This window comes from Diachasmimorpha longicaudata, chromosome 7 (assembly GCF_034640455.1).
Source record: "Diachasmimorpha longicaudata isolate KC_UGA_2023 chromosome 7, iyDiaLong2, whole genome shotgun sequence".
NCBI lineage: Eukaryota > Metazoa > Arthropoda > Insecta > Hymenoptera > Braconidae > Diachasmimorpha > Diachasmimorpha longicaudata.
The window spans coordinates 6,105,915-6,121,462 of record NC_087231.1 but is presented as its reverse complement, the minus strand read 5'-3'; the positions used below and the strand labels follow the sequence as shown (position 1 = coordinate 6,121,462).

The window sequence follows — 15,548 nt, the reverse complement described above, 5'->3', positions numbered from 1 at the left end:
ATAATGTTGTATGAAAGAGGACAATTTACATAATTTATATTCGTGAGTGCAGGCAGTATAACGTGAACATGAAATGTGATTATCCAACAATGACGTGTGAATATACATTTAAAAATAAATTATTTCGCGGAAATTGACAAGGTCTAGTATTTGCACAAGTTGATAGTTATTGGGATAGGGAGAGTTTTATCAGTATATTTTTTCTTTGATCAATTGTAAATGGCAAGGGGGAAATTTGGAATAAAAAAATTGTATAGGGTAGCAGATTCAGGTCGAGCGCACATTCGGAGTTGAGAGATTTTCAAAGCAACTTGTTGCAAGCTTCAGAGGGCTATGTGTGTTGACTATGAGCGGAAAATACTCATATTCATGTGCAGTCCAGCGTGGTCGAAGTGGTCTAGTTCTATTGGGCCAATCGAAGATATTGGAATTTTCTCGGGGGAGGGGAGTGAATGGGGTTAATGGATATCTATGAATTGCTGAATGTTGGTGAATTTATACAGCGAGAAAAATGCTGCCAATGAAGTAGATGGTGAAATCGAATTTTTAAATGTTGCGATGATAAATTGATCATTTATTGGTCCATTAACAGATTGAGACGGGGATTTTATCTTTAGAAGAAAAATTTCATGACGAGGGCTGGTGATTATGGAGATTACGTGATCCCAGATAATTTGGGTGATGGTAACCTTTGATTCAGTAAATAAATTAATTATTGATTTTTATAATTTTGTTGGTTTACGTGCTCATACATGGAAAATTCAACGAAGCTCTAAAATTTTTAGCAGCACTGAGGTGAGATTTTCTTATGAAATCTTCCAGACAGGACTTTTTATTACTTTTTAATTATTGACGTGGTATAATATATGAACCTCATTTTTCTTCTTCTTGGAAGAAAATTATTCATCTCAATTGAGCATTCATTAGACTAGAAGAGTGTATGCAATCAAGGGTAATAGCTCCTGAAATATTGACGACAAAATATTAGATTCAGGATGTAATTCATATATTATGGTTAATTACTGCTGCTTGCTCTTATCATTCGATCTTCATTTCTTGATACCAACTTTATATTTTGTATCGTAACCGTCTTGTTTACGCTAAAATTCTGAGTTTCATTACTTCTCCTCGCCCGTAATTTCTAATTCAAGTTTATGCGTGTACCTGGGTTTATCACAAAATATACTTAATTAAAGTATGTATATATATATATATTTCCGTGAGACTAGAATAGAAAAGAATAGAATAGAAACACGGGGCTAATCAACATCTCGCTCGGAGTCCCCTCAATCGTAACGACTGTTGGTTCTATATTTTAGAAAATCATTGGACTAAATCACAGATGTACAACAGTTTTTCATTTCTCCATTAATTCCCGAATTTTAAGTGATCAATATTTTTTTAATTCCATGGAAATCAAAATATGATGGAACGTTCGACGAAGCGTATCCTATTTTTTAAATATCCCCGACAATATTTTACTGTTCTGATTTCAACGGTATTAAAATATTCCATACTGGTGGCTTAATCTGCCAATCCCATAGAAATTGGCCGTGGTTATCGTGCAATGTTTATGTACAAAATCACTGATGCACTCGTGGTTACGATGGAAGGAATTAGTTGTTAACAAACAACCTCTAGACCCATTCGAATAATTTTCAGTACCTACTGTGTGCATATGTTGGACTTATAACCATATTGCTCGAGGCAGTCAACATCGCTCTGTAAGTATGCCCTTCCACTATTAATACCAGTATCAGTAATTAAAACTGTGCTGGCGTTAATTAGTGTATCTCCCATTCACGCTATTTATATTTGGTAATAAATTAGCAATGGGGTTTTAAATGGACAGGTTGAACTTCATTATTTTATATTGCACTACTTTATATCATCATGACTAATTCGCTGATTTTCCCTTTCATTATATCTACAAAAATTCAACATTTAATAAATATTTTAGTACCGGAGTGGTAAACCGAAATGAGTCACTTTCGACTATTGACCAATTTTAAAAGATACCTCCGAATCCAAGGAAGATGGCGATATTTTCATTGGAACCTTTTTTATGGAGTTCATTAAGGGCTATAATAGGGATCTTCACAAAAATTCCGCTATCTCCCTTAGATTCTGCGATATCCTTAAAAAAAACCACAGCGATGAGTCAACTTATCTGGATTTACCACTTCGTTACTGAACTTCTTAATTTCATAATCGAATGAAAATAGATGTAAAGCCGTCCAACGACCGCTATAATGCGGGGAACAAAATAGAAAAAAAAATCGATCAAATCAGTGGCCAGAGATTCAGAAAAAAATCCCCCACCTACGACTCGTACACATGTACGACCTTAAATACGTGGAATGGTCAGAAGTTAGTTGGTTTATAACGAATAACAAAACAAGAAAATCCCATTTAATCAATTTTCCAGTCCCCAAAAATATCAGGAAATTTCTCTGATGAGTAATTTCCTTACCATTTCGTTTCCCCGGGACTAAGTCCCGATGAAAGACTCAAATCATTTATATCCCACTCAACGAATGTCCAATGAATTCTAAGACACTGAAGATTAATCACAATGAGCAGATTGATATGTATCTTGACTTCCCGAAAACAATGGACATTACTGAATTAATGAAATCGATGAAGACCACATTTGATTACGACAGTATCACGAAAGTTTGTTAAGCACGCGAAGAATTTCCCCCTTCCCACCCCCATGACCATCACCCCGAATGCACTCGCTATCAAATTAACCACGAAAACATTTTCATCAGAACATGAGTAATGACAACCGATTTATCCACTTGATATTAAAACAAATCACAAATTAGCGTGAGATTTAAACACCTTCAATTTCACACATTTGAATTCCAAATTCTAATGCCACTATTTATTTACCGATAAATTGTTATTCATTCATCATAAACCGATTTTCTTATGAAATTTTAACATATATCCTGCGCACGTGACAGCGTGAGGGAGGGAAAAGCTCACGCTGCGAGCGGCCGTTGCCGACTACGAAAGCTCGACGGTGTATTTCGTGTTCAGAACACTTCATACCTGTGCGCACGCGCTTCACGCATTCACCAAAATTTTTCTCTCGCACGAATTCACCAGCACGCAAAGTTTAAATGCATATACTTCTTCTTGTTGTCACTGATTATTCACTGGCGCAAGCGTATTTATGATTTTTTTTTGTCGGACTATCCGTCGCATGGATAATTACAAGTGTTTGAGGTTTCAATATCACAAAGTGAATACGTGGTGGTACACACAGGCATGGTTTCAGACTGTAGAATCTTCTATATGTATACAGATTGTCGTTTCAGTGATCAATCATCTCCTGGCTTGCTTGTACCATATTTCTCGACTTGTCTGGCTCACAGTGACGATATATATTTTTTTTCTTTCATGCTCGCTTAGCTTTTCTCACAAACTCGGATAGAACCGTGGACAGATAATCCTTTTTGTCTTCCATCTCGTTAAGGGTGTGGACACAGATGAGGGAAAAAAATTTGCCTGTTAAGATCAAAAGCATCAGCGTTCTTACTCCTCGCGTAATGGTATTAGTGACGAAAATACAAAAAATTACGGAAGTAATTTCTGGGATGAAGGAATGACGAGGAGAAATGCCAGATGGTGGTTTTAAAAAAATATTTTAGTGATTTTGCCCAGTCGCGACCCATCGAGTGCACTCGATAAGGCGAAGGATTGGCTTTTTGCAAACGAAATTATTGATGTCTCACTGAGACTTTGCTACAGAAATTTTGCTATAGGAAAAAAAACAGACAGCTGGAAGCCCTAATGACGAGTACAAATTTTTGGTCTTTGACGATTCGAAATATCCGGGTAGATTTAATGAATTGCGTGATTAAACTTTATGCTTCAATCGTTGATTCTGAGGGCTCCTAACCGAAGCCTCATGATTCGATCACATGGGGATTCAAATCTATCGAATATTCCCGGAATACTTCATCACATTTAACCAGTTATTTGATTATATCATATTCCGTCGATCTGAAAACTGATTGTAGGAGACATCAACGGAATCACATGCAGTAAGGTATTCCTAATGGAATTCTCTTATCATATGAAAATGTCTGTCAGTGTAGTAATTATCGCTCGAGCTAATAACAGGCACAAATTGACTGCAGTATCCGCTAATAATTTTATACAGAAATCAGTCTTGAGGCTTTCATTAACTCAATAAAAATGACACTTACAATGTTTCAGCAAATCCGACTAAAATAAACCCCTAGGCTCAATTTAATGAAGAAAGTTCGTAACTTCAAGAAGCTCACAGTACTCATGCTTCGTCGTGATCGGATGGAGCAAGAATCAATTATACAGTTTGAACTGTACTTGCAAGTCTAGTTGTAATATATAATGTAACCTAAATTGAATGAAAACAAAGCCAATGTATTATTTTAATTTTGAAATATGCATGATGAAACCGGCGAGAAATGCGGTGACTGAATGCATAAATAATTTGTTAAGTGGAAGATGCATGGTTTTGAGCTTGCAAGATTCATCTTCAAGAAGCACCAGCAACATATAAATATATATGTGAGTGGAATCCGGCGAAGCTTAAAGGAAGATAAGAAATATAAAAGTAGAGGGAGAGAGCGACGACAAAGAGACAATCATCATGGTGACAGAAAAATAAATGAGCGTGCATTTTATTGAGCTGAGCGCATACACCCATACATACATACATATGTATACATATGTGGTATGTTATATTGAGAAATGGTACATTCTCACCAGTTTCTGTATGTGTTAATTCCGCCGATTAATCGCCCTTTTCTCAACTAATTTACAGCAACAGCAATTTAAAGAAAAGTAGAGATTTTTTTTAGAGCTGGTAATCAATATTAATCATTGACGACCTGCCGTTAAAAGAATATAAAAATTTTAACAAGATTGGCTTTTCAATTGGTGTGATTTTTTATTTTTAAACGAATGGCAGTTTCTTTTCTCAATGGAAATCCATTGGAATAATCAATAACTTTTAAAATTTTTAATTCCCTTATTTTCGGCTATTCCCGCCCTCCTTCTACCTCTAGATTTTCTTTAATTAATCGACCCTTTCCCCCCCTAACTACGAGAATGCACGGACCAACATTTTACCCCGCACCACATTTTTCAAAAAAATCCCAAAATAATATCTGTCCTCCACCCTAAGGACGTGACAAAAGGAAAGCAATAGAATAGCTCAATTAATGAAAAGAATGAAGTGATAACGATAATTAATTCTGCGAAACATAGAATGTAAAAGTTTTAATGGCCCCAATAAGGGTTATTATCTGTATAAAGTTTCTAACAAAGAAATTTTCCCAGTGAAAAGTTTCCTTTTACGATTCATAAAAAAAAACTGTTGCACGAGAATTCACTTGGTAAATCCATTGACACGCTCAAGTACCTTTCAAGAATACGAAAACGAGCTATAATCTCACACTCACAAGATACGTGTGAAAAGAAAACTCCTAGATATATAATAGTCAGTATTTTTAGCATAAACCTTTTCACGATTTATCACCGGCTGTGCATACCTAATATGCATCATCAAGATACTTGAGTTGAGAGCTGACATCATCAACGGTGGAGCAAGTCTTTAATCAATTATGTAAAATCTCCTAGAAGCCTCATCCCCCTGTACTTGGTAAGAAGGGCACTGTCCTGAACCTCTTTGTCGTATTTTCCTCATTCCACATATTCCCCAGTTTCTGTTGCACCAGTTTTCCCCCACATCGTAAAACCCCCAACCATTCCAACAAACCACCATCTCTAGTCCAGCCCATTCGTTGTTTATTAAAACTTCCAAATTAACTCGTTCCACACGCATCTCGTTTGTTTCCTTTTGTCACACGGATGGCTATTTATTACGATTCCACCGTAGTCCATGGTACCATTTCTCTAATCCACCCGAGCCCCAGTTCAACCACTGGACGACTGTATTCTCAACATACCAGAAATTGTTAAGCCCACCTCGAGAAACTCACACGCTCAGAATTCCGAGAATTTTAGTACATAGTCTTACACATATATATATATACACATTTTTTTTTCTTCTAATTTCCGGGCTTTTGTCCCATTTGTGCTCTCATCCTCGATTCTCGGAGACAGAATATTTACTTCCTAAATACGCACATCATCCGAGACTTTATATTTCTTCCATGATGACATTGGATTTGCGGTTCTCTGTACCATGACTGTGCTTCTTATTACGAAGCCAGAAATTTCAGACTGTGGGTGTATTTATGTGCTCATCATGGAGGTTTGACTCCGAGATTATAGTCCAGCTCGGAAAGGGATTCACAATGTATCAAAAATGCCAGAATGAGGATACAACATCAAGGTTTTAGGTGCACTCACAAAATCCAACCGCAAAGAACAACTACCGGGCTATTATTCCACTTGCATGCACCACTTGAATAGTTTGACACGAGTGATAGTAGTGAAATGGCTCGAATAGACCGACCCGCGAGATGCAATACGTGAACTTCTGATAAAGAGAAACGAAGTATCTGAAACTGCCCGGGATTCTAAGTGACGGGTGACTCGTGCAGATAGTGACCACTGACATTGATTTATGTTCTTGCTTAACAACATGAATTCATGAATACTTCACAACTAGTAATTCGTAGATGTGGAGGGAGAGAGACTGTGGCGGATACCACATTAGCGAAAAAAATCTCATCTGTTGATCACAATTACCGGAAGAGAGTTGATTGTTTTTCATGGATTCAGTCACAAAAATGTGAGACATCATCGAAATCGAGTAAATTCCCGTTTGATGAATGAGTTTTTTAGGTCTGGTAGAAGTTCTCAGTCAGATATGGCAAAATAGGTGATGATTCATTGACCTGCTGGATATAAAAATTCGAATATTTTAAAGAAGGTGAAATAGTATTTAGTATCCTACTGAATATATGAATCATTAATATTAATTGATATTAGAAACTAAAATAATCAAAGTAATACTCAATTGAATTTTCCTATTTAAATATTAGGGGAAGCTCCCACTTGAATATTCAAATTATTTAATAATTTTTCTCATGACGACAAGCAACGTAAAAATCCCTATTATCTGGAAAAAAATATTCTCAATAGAGAAACCTCTGCATAAAATCCCACTGATATGTCGATGAATCTGTGTCGAATCTCAATTTTCCCCTCATCATCCTGGATGTATTGTCCAGATTATGAATACAGATGACATTGTCCTTTATTCAGGATACGGTAGAGTAAAAAATCTGATGAAAGAGGAGAACAAAATTCCATGAAAGTTTATCGAACAATTTGAAAAGTAAACAATGGCACAAATCTCATGTATGGGAATGAAGTAAGGGGTGGATGGGCCGGTGGAAGGTGGGGGAGGGAGGGAGAGGTTGGAGAAGAAGGAAGTGGGACAAGAGAATGTGAGACTGCCAGTGAAAAAACTCTACTGCGTAAATGTTGAAGGGGAAGGAATAAAAAAAAATGTGGAGTGTGGCCCGGGGCATGGAGTTGAACGAGGCGAGATGAAGTGACACAGGAGAGGGTAGACGGTGAATTAAGGAGGAACTTCCCCGCGAATTAGAGGAGAGTATACCTACGCCGACTGCTTTCACGATCAGAACCAAGTTCTTCGTTAATCTCCTGGAAACCCCGGGGAATCTAAGGCCTGCACAGAGAAGATTCTGCACTCACTTTTCGTCGTCGTTCTTCTCCACCTTCTTTCTACTCTTTTTCCATCCATTTACACTCTTTCCCGCCATTGCTCCATTTTCTCAATTTATTTGTTCTTTTTATTCATCACTTATTTTTATCTCAACGAACGGAAATCCTATCGATGTTAATGGAGTTTCTATCAATAATCTGGAAGGAAATAATTTGCAATGTAACATGAAAATTCGATTTGGGTGTTCAATTGTAGATGGCATTATAATTGTCCTTTCCGGCGTTTCAGAACTTCATCGATGGCTGACTCATAAATATTCACATTTGCATAATAATTGATTACGGTTATATGAAAAGTTATTTGATACTCTACTTTGTCTATTCAAATGTTTTCACAATATTTGATTCTTTTGAATTCATCTCCGGTAAAGAAAAAAGATTCTTAAGACAAACATTTCTGTAAAAATCAACGGCAATATATGCTGTGCTATTGTCTGCTAATGGTCTTCCAAAATTGTTCAGAATACTTATGGAACGGTCTTCGGAAGATATCGAAAAAGATAATACGGTTTTTAATCATCGAGGAGATCCAGATTAGAAATTGGCTTGCCCATTCCTGATTAATATACATGTAACGACCGGTTATCGATCCAGAATTAAATTATCGATTGATAACCGCGGCTTTATATTTAAATCTCAAAAAGAAGGAACGAATATTCACTGCAGAATCACTCCATATAAGTTCTTGTGATAAAATATTCGGGTGACACATTATCTGGTTTCTCATCAACTGCTCTAAAATTGTTCAATGTGCAAATCATATGAGGAATTTTAGAACCGATTTAATTTAATATCCCATTAAAATTCAACATCGATTTAGATTGCATGACTGATCTTTCGAGAAAGCATTAGCAGCGTAGTTTTTATTTATTAATAATTATTCACTGAAGACATTTTCTTCAATTATGTAAACACACAATCAGAGCTCTCGTTGCTAATGATGGGTGGAGATCCTCGAAATGCCTCATTTAGACCAGGAACATCTCTCCCCCTCAGATGGAATAAAACAGGATAAAGATTTCAAAAAGAAAAGTCGATATCGGAATTTGTTACCTTCATTATACTCTGGGAATGTCTATAAGAAAGCCTCTCGAATCTCGAACGACCATGTAATTCATGGAAGGCCGTTAATCGAGATTTTCCCTCCACCCTGACATTTCCCGGTTCCCAGTGACAATTTTCGGTATTTAAGATAAAAAAAAAGCGAATTGAGGCAGTAGTGGAATAACGTGGTAAATGCTCACCTACCCTCGTTTCACTAGATACTGGTGACTGTATATACCTGTATATACGTATGTACTTCATCATTGGGCGTTCGGCCTTTTGGGCTTTTCGCGGCTTCCCCAGTATTTCCGTTAAAACTCGACACACCACTCGATCGTACCAAATGGTGCCACACTTGCGGCTCATTACTTTGAATTATAGGAATAATATTTCAGTGTCTAACTGTGAGATCAATGAGCTAGCCTTTTGTTGAATAATTCAGCGGTAGCAAACAGGGTCAATGACATTACTATTAGTGATAATGCTGGTAATGCAATCGAAAATTTTCACTCTGCAAGCATCAATTTGATTATTGAATAGGTGGAAGTAGTGCAAATGGATTGGTTCGAGGATTAATGAACATTGTCAGAAGGAAAAATGTTTCAGAGATAATTTCACGAGGCAGTGAAATTTTATCAGACTTGTAACAATATCACTGATGACCAACAATTTCAGAATTTTTAAGCACGAAAGGATTCTGAATTTATTTTTATTGAGTGTTCAAATATATTTACAAAATATCACTCCACTATATTAATTCGAAGCCATGAATTGAGGATTTGAAATTATAAAACAGAAATAATTGTAATTTGATAGTGAGAACTGTCAATTAACTAACAAATTTTCCTGATTGGATTTTTCATGTTAAAAAATTAGGGTGAGAAACACTCAATCTCGAAATTTATTTTTCATTGAAATCAATATTTCTCGCTTTAAAATATCTCATATCTTAATAAAGGATTAACCAAAAGTCAGACGCAGAAAGTGAAGAAAAGTCAGTAAATACTTATTTTTCCCTTCATATCACTCATTTATACATCGAATCGAATTTTTTTGTAATCTCTGTTCCGAGGATTTATTTCACTTTGACAAATGCAACACTGCCGCATATTACAGTTTTTTTCACTTTTCTGATGCTGCACTTGTCCCATTGACGTTTGAAAATGTCATTGGTTGTTGATAGTTGGCTTTCTACTCGTCAAGTTATTTGACACGAAGAAAGTGCAATATATTCGTCGCATTCATCGACGTATCTCGAGGGAATATCATTGAATATTATTGATTCACAGCGATGCTAGAGAACTGCTGAATATACTCAGCACGGCATTCATAATGGCAAAAGGAAACGATCCTAAAATGAAAGCGAGGATTTATCATGAAAGAAAATTTACGGATGAGGTTGTTCGTGGTTTTTAAGCTCTACTCAGTGTAATGGACTAGCAGAGACCATTTTCCACCTGAACATTCCAAGCTTATGATTACTGCACTACGGAGACCTTCTCAATTATAATTAAAATTCTGTCATCCGTCTATATTCGAGACTGAAATCCGATATAGAAAGTCTATATTTAATACTGAAAGATGACCACACGATATTACTAATCGTTCACCTCTTCATGGCCCTATTTATTCTAGAAGTCTAACCCAGTGGGTTGAACTCATGAGTTTATTTTCATTTCGATTAAAACAATGGTACCAGGTGTTGAATTGTAGATGTAACTCAGCAAGAATAGAATAATGACAAAATGCAGAAGCCCAATTATAATTTAATGCGAGCACCTTTTTATTTATGTATGATCCATTCGACTGGGTATTAAGTTTAGTGGGTACAATGATGTCTATTCATATTTTTCTTCATAAATTTGAAACGAACAATAAATTATTTAATATGTCTTATACTTATTAAGCCGAGGAAGAGATATTGATGTGAAATTATATTTTGGGTAAAATGAACAGCGGAGAAGAAAGAGATCTGGACCAAAAGATATTTTCTGGTTTTTCATAATTTTTGCGAATGGAAGCTTTTTAATGAAAGAAATGACTCATTGTCCGTATATAATTATGTGAAAAAATCATAAAGGGACCGTAAATGGTATCAGTTACTCCGAATAATTTCCGATACCGTCGCGTATTTGCCACGAAGTCCTAAAAATTGCAGCTTTAAATAAAGTGCACATCTACGAACGTGAAAAGTTACGTTTTTTAACTCAATTCTACTCATTACTCAAAAAAGTTTTCGGAAAGTGGAGTTATTTGTCTAATGGAAAAGCAAAGAATAACAAAAATTTCATATCGCCCCCAGGTGTCATTTTACCCCCATCTCCCTTATTCCAGAACATTAACTTCAACGTTCATGAAGAATATTTATTTCCATCACCGGTTATGCTCTGTCAGAGCTTGGCAACGACAGCTCTCGTTGTAAATTACAAAAGAATTTTCACGAGTGATGAGACACGAAGATCGAGTGCGCTGTGACAGTGTGTTGAGTATACTAGACGAAGGGGGGAACATTATGTGCGAATGAAAATAATTAAAAAGAGGAGGAAAAAAAGCAATTTCACAAGATAGGAAGCGAACATAATAGCAAGTATTACGGGCACTTAGTCACTTTTGTGTCGGGTGTGGCATTGTTCTTAGACAAAAGACGATAGGATCCCCTGAGGTAATTCCAACTGTCCCATGTGCGCTACCTCTCTCGAATACAACGCGGGCTTGACGTAAAATTAAGCCGAAGTGCATTCACCGTTCGAATCTTCCTACGCATATGTACGTAGATGAAGTGGTATTAATGACCGGTTGGTACGTACTTGGAAAGTCGTTTATCGTGGACCAAAAATACAGTGTATGTCCTTCCGGCCTTGATACACTCATTGTGTTTACGTCAATTTGACCGGTGATATTGAATATTGTATAGATTATCGGTGTTTGCAGCAGCAAACTTGACGCTAAGGGGCATTTTGGATATTCAGCCGTAATATTTATGAGTGTTCAGGCGAAAATGTGGAATGGTATGGCAGGCCACTGTTGAATATCCTATATTTTTAATGAAATTTTAATTTTTTTTCCTGAAGCAAAACGCATGAAACGCTTTTCTGTGAATTCAAATATCGGGTGGGGTCGGCAGTTTTTGAGTATTTCAGGGTGCAAGTGAGGAACATTTTTTTTTCTGCTTAAAACTGACTTTATAAATATATGTTCCATTTCAACAACTGGAGAACTTCTGTGACTTCTGACCTGAAAATTGTATTTTAAATAAAACACAATTTTATAAATATATAAATTTACATTATTAAGAGACTGGAGGACGTGGTAAAGCAGATACAGGAAAACTTCTGTAACTAGTGGTTAAACAAATGTGCGGTCCGGCGTTATCGTGATGAAAAACGAGAAATTTCTTTTATTGACCAGACAATAGTAGCTCACAGTGAATAATTTTTATTTCCTGCCGGACGAAAGCTCCCTAATTTAGAATTAAATTTGATTGTCATCGACTAATTTTTACTGATTTCGAGAATAAAATGAGGGAACGGTAACGCTGAAAACTTTTCTAAAATGTGGCTCATCTAAATTATCAAATCTATTAAACCAATAGTTAATCCACACCATAAAAGCGCTTTTTCCTCATGAATATCTTTGTTGTTTCCGTCCTCACTATTGTCCTTGACTGCAAAAGCAATATTTCCTCGTGATATACCTGACGTGCTCATTCCCAGGCGACACCGAGTTTTATCGTCCGTACGAGGAGAAATTTGTTTCCGTACGCTCCTCCCCCACAATTGCCCTAAACACTCCAAAAAGGTGTCAAATATAGACCAATTTTCCCAAAACGTTCAATAAAAATAATGGATATTTGCATGGGGTCTACTCTCACACGGGAAATGAAAAGTGAAAAAAAACTTTTTTTTTGCTCCTCCGAAAACATTGCAATAACGCACACAGCTCGCTCACTCGAATTGCCAAAAGTGGTACAAGAGGGCACTCAGAGTAGACGCTACTTGCCCGTGCAATTCCAAAAGCAGCATACTGTACCGGGGAGGAGACGGGCCAAAGAACCGAGTGGAATGAACAAAAAAAAAAACAAGCCAAAGCGAGGCCAATTCAGTAAGAGAGAAAAGGCACGTCAGTCGACGGTGAGTCGTTTTGTCGACGGGACGCGGGACTCCATTGTATTCTCCAAAGTTCTTCAATTTCGTGTTAAAAGTGCAGAAAAGGAAGAACTCTGCTATGGGCCAACCCCCTTCTTCATCTCTCTCCTCGCTATTTTTTATCCTCCTCCTCCTCCCCCCCCTGACGTCCCACACACGTAACCATCGCAGCCAGGGCCATTTGAGAATCGAGGCCCCTTTCATCTTGTACATCAAAAGGCAATTCCTGGAATTATGGAGATTTTTCCGAAGAGTTTTGTAAAATCGACGTTACTACTAGTCTATACGTCTGACTATGCCTTTGACGATTACCCCTGTAGAATATATACCCTACGTCAGATGGAAGAAAGGAACACGATGGAATGAACAATTGTGGTTATTACATCGTACCACAGATAAATCAAAAGCTGAAACATTGATGAATAGGTTCTATTAAACGAACCTGCAAATCGTTTCGTCTACTGATCTTCAATCGCTTAATTCACACTATTGACATTGTCGATGTATGCGGATAAAACAAAATTCCATTTCGACGTTCAATCAAGCTGAACCATGGGAAGGAAAAAAAAATCAACGGTAGGGAATTTTGTATATAAATCAACAAACGATTCCACCATGACGAAGCATTCGCTTTCAATTCGAAAAAATACGATTCTCGAACTAGAATCCCAGTCGAAAATTCTGTGGGCACTTGTCGTTTTGTCCGTCGATGTTTCTCCCTTTTTGTCATCGGTGTTGTCAGTTTTCAGACTGTTGAATTTTTTTTCTACTATTCCAAAGATTTCAATTTTCCACGCACGTTTCACATCAAAATGCATAACTGGTGGTGTGAGAGGAACTATAATATAGAGAGATTCGGTGTCTCTGTTGTTCCCGAAGGTAAACGGATCTACTCAGCAGAGATTTTTTCGCATTAAATTTCCGTTCGGATTGTTTTTTATTCAATCCGGTATTCATTCTTTTCTGGTCTCATGTTCACCCATCAGTTAGCTTACTATTTTTTCCGAGTAAGTTGGGGTTTTCATCGCACTCTTGATTCACTCACGCCGCGGATTGAATTTGATAAAAAGTGATATTCAACAGAGGAAAATTACCATTGCCAACTGCCTGCGGGAAAAACTCAGTAATAACGTTAGCGAATGTTATGAGGAGAGATGTGAATATCAAGAATTTCAGAAAACTCATCATATAGAATTATTCGCTTATTAATTTATCAATATTTGCTGGAAAGTGTCATTCAGTCCTGTATCATATGAGATTATTCAGTTAAATTAGAATTTGTCACGAGTTCATCATAAAATTTTCAGATAGTGCACTGAACGGAAAAGTAATTTTATGGAGATATTTATTCTTAAGAGCAGTTTCAATTAGTAGAACTAATTTGAAGTAGATAAGATCTCAGGGGAAAATTAATTATTTATCTGAGTTATATTGAATTGAATCAAATAGAACAGTTCTTGAGCTCAAGTCATATGTCTTCATCACAAGAATGAAGAAGTTGATTTTATTTTTAATTCGAGAATTTCCGGAAGAAAGAAAACTTGTGGTTGGCAAGAAATCCAATGCTCTTGTTATTCCGATAAATGAACGGAACTTCAAATCTAGAGAAATTCCATTGCTTTCAATTAAGTTTATCAAAGAAAATAGATAACATGTTGTTTACTGCAGAATCCCTTTCGATTCAACATGTTCAACCTAATGATGGTGGGTCCACATGACATATCTCTTGATAAAATTATTTTTTGCTATCACAGCACCAGTGAACACAACCCCAGCGGCAAATACCCACTATCCCCTCTTCCCCAAGTGCTGATCTATTCCAGTTATGGATATGTCGGCGGGAAAACAATTTTGAAAACCCTCTTGTACAATCGATAACACTTCATCAGCGTATATTCGTATTCCAAACGAATTGGAATACTGACAATTTGAATAATCGGAATGCCTGTTGACTTGGAATAAGTGTTCAAGCCGAATGCCTCCATCCACTCATTCTGGACTCCCCGTCGCAGTTGGAATGGGTGCACTGATTCTCGAATGCTGAGCTTGGCGAAGTTCCTCCCCCAACACTTCACCCCATCCTCCGCCCAACACATTCATATATTTCCCTGATGCCCGACCAATTAGCGTTAATCCTCATTAATCCGTGTCTCTCCAATCTGCATTCCTTTAGTTTCAGGTCGAGTTGTCATGCCATATGTCCCATAAGAACAAAATGCGAGAAATCTGCTTGACGAGAGCTTTAAAGCCGATGGAGAGTGAACACGAGAATAAAGCATGAGCTCTCACCTCACCAATACACATGAAAATAAACGTAAATTACACACAACCAGCTGCAACTTCACCAACCGACAATGACAATGACGTTGTTAGCACTGATTATAGTCCTAACATTATGTTGCTTTGAAACACAGAGCCATTCACTCGTGATTGTCAGCAATTCACTTCAAATTGTACACCTTATACATCGAGCTGAATCAACAGTATGTGAATTTTGACGGGTGTACACCCTCAAGTAAATAATATTTTTGTACGTTTGACAGTGTTTATTTGTAGCTTCTGGACAAAGCTTTATCATCTGTCTCATCAGCCAGACTGACGTTCACACGCGTCAGGGGTTCATTGAAATATCCTTCC

At 36.9% G+C, this 15,548-nt stretch overlaps 1 protein-coding gene across 7 annotated transcripts in view; it reads right to left on the bottom strand.

Annotated features, from left to right (window-relative positions):
• The window catches only part of LOC135164278 (uncharacterized), a 40,895-nt gene extending 34,594 nt beyond the window's left edge, over nt 1–6,301 (bottom strand). For 3 of the 7 annotated variants that reach the window (XM_064124466.1, XM_064124464.1, XM_064124463.1), the window contains exon 1: nt 2,474–3,003. The gene's annotated coding sequence lies outside the window, so the exon portion shown is untranslated. Of the gene's footprint in view, nt 1–2,473; nt 3,006–5,552 lie in introns of those variants that run through there. The other 4 variants (XM_064124470.1, XM_064124469.1, XM_064124468.1 and 1 more) reach the window with 4 other exon arrangements.
• Between the last annotated feature and the right edge of the window lie 9,247 nt (nt 6,302–15,548).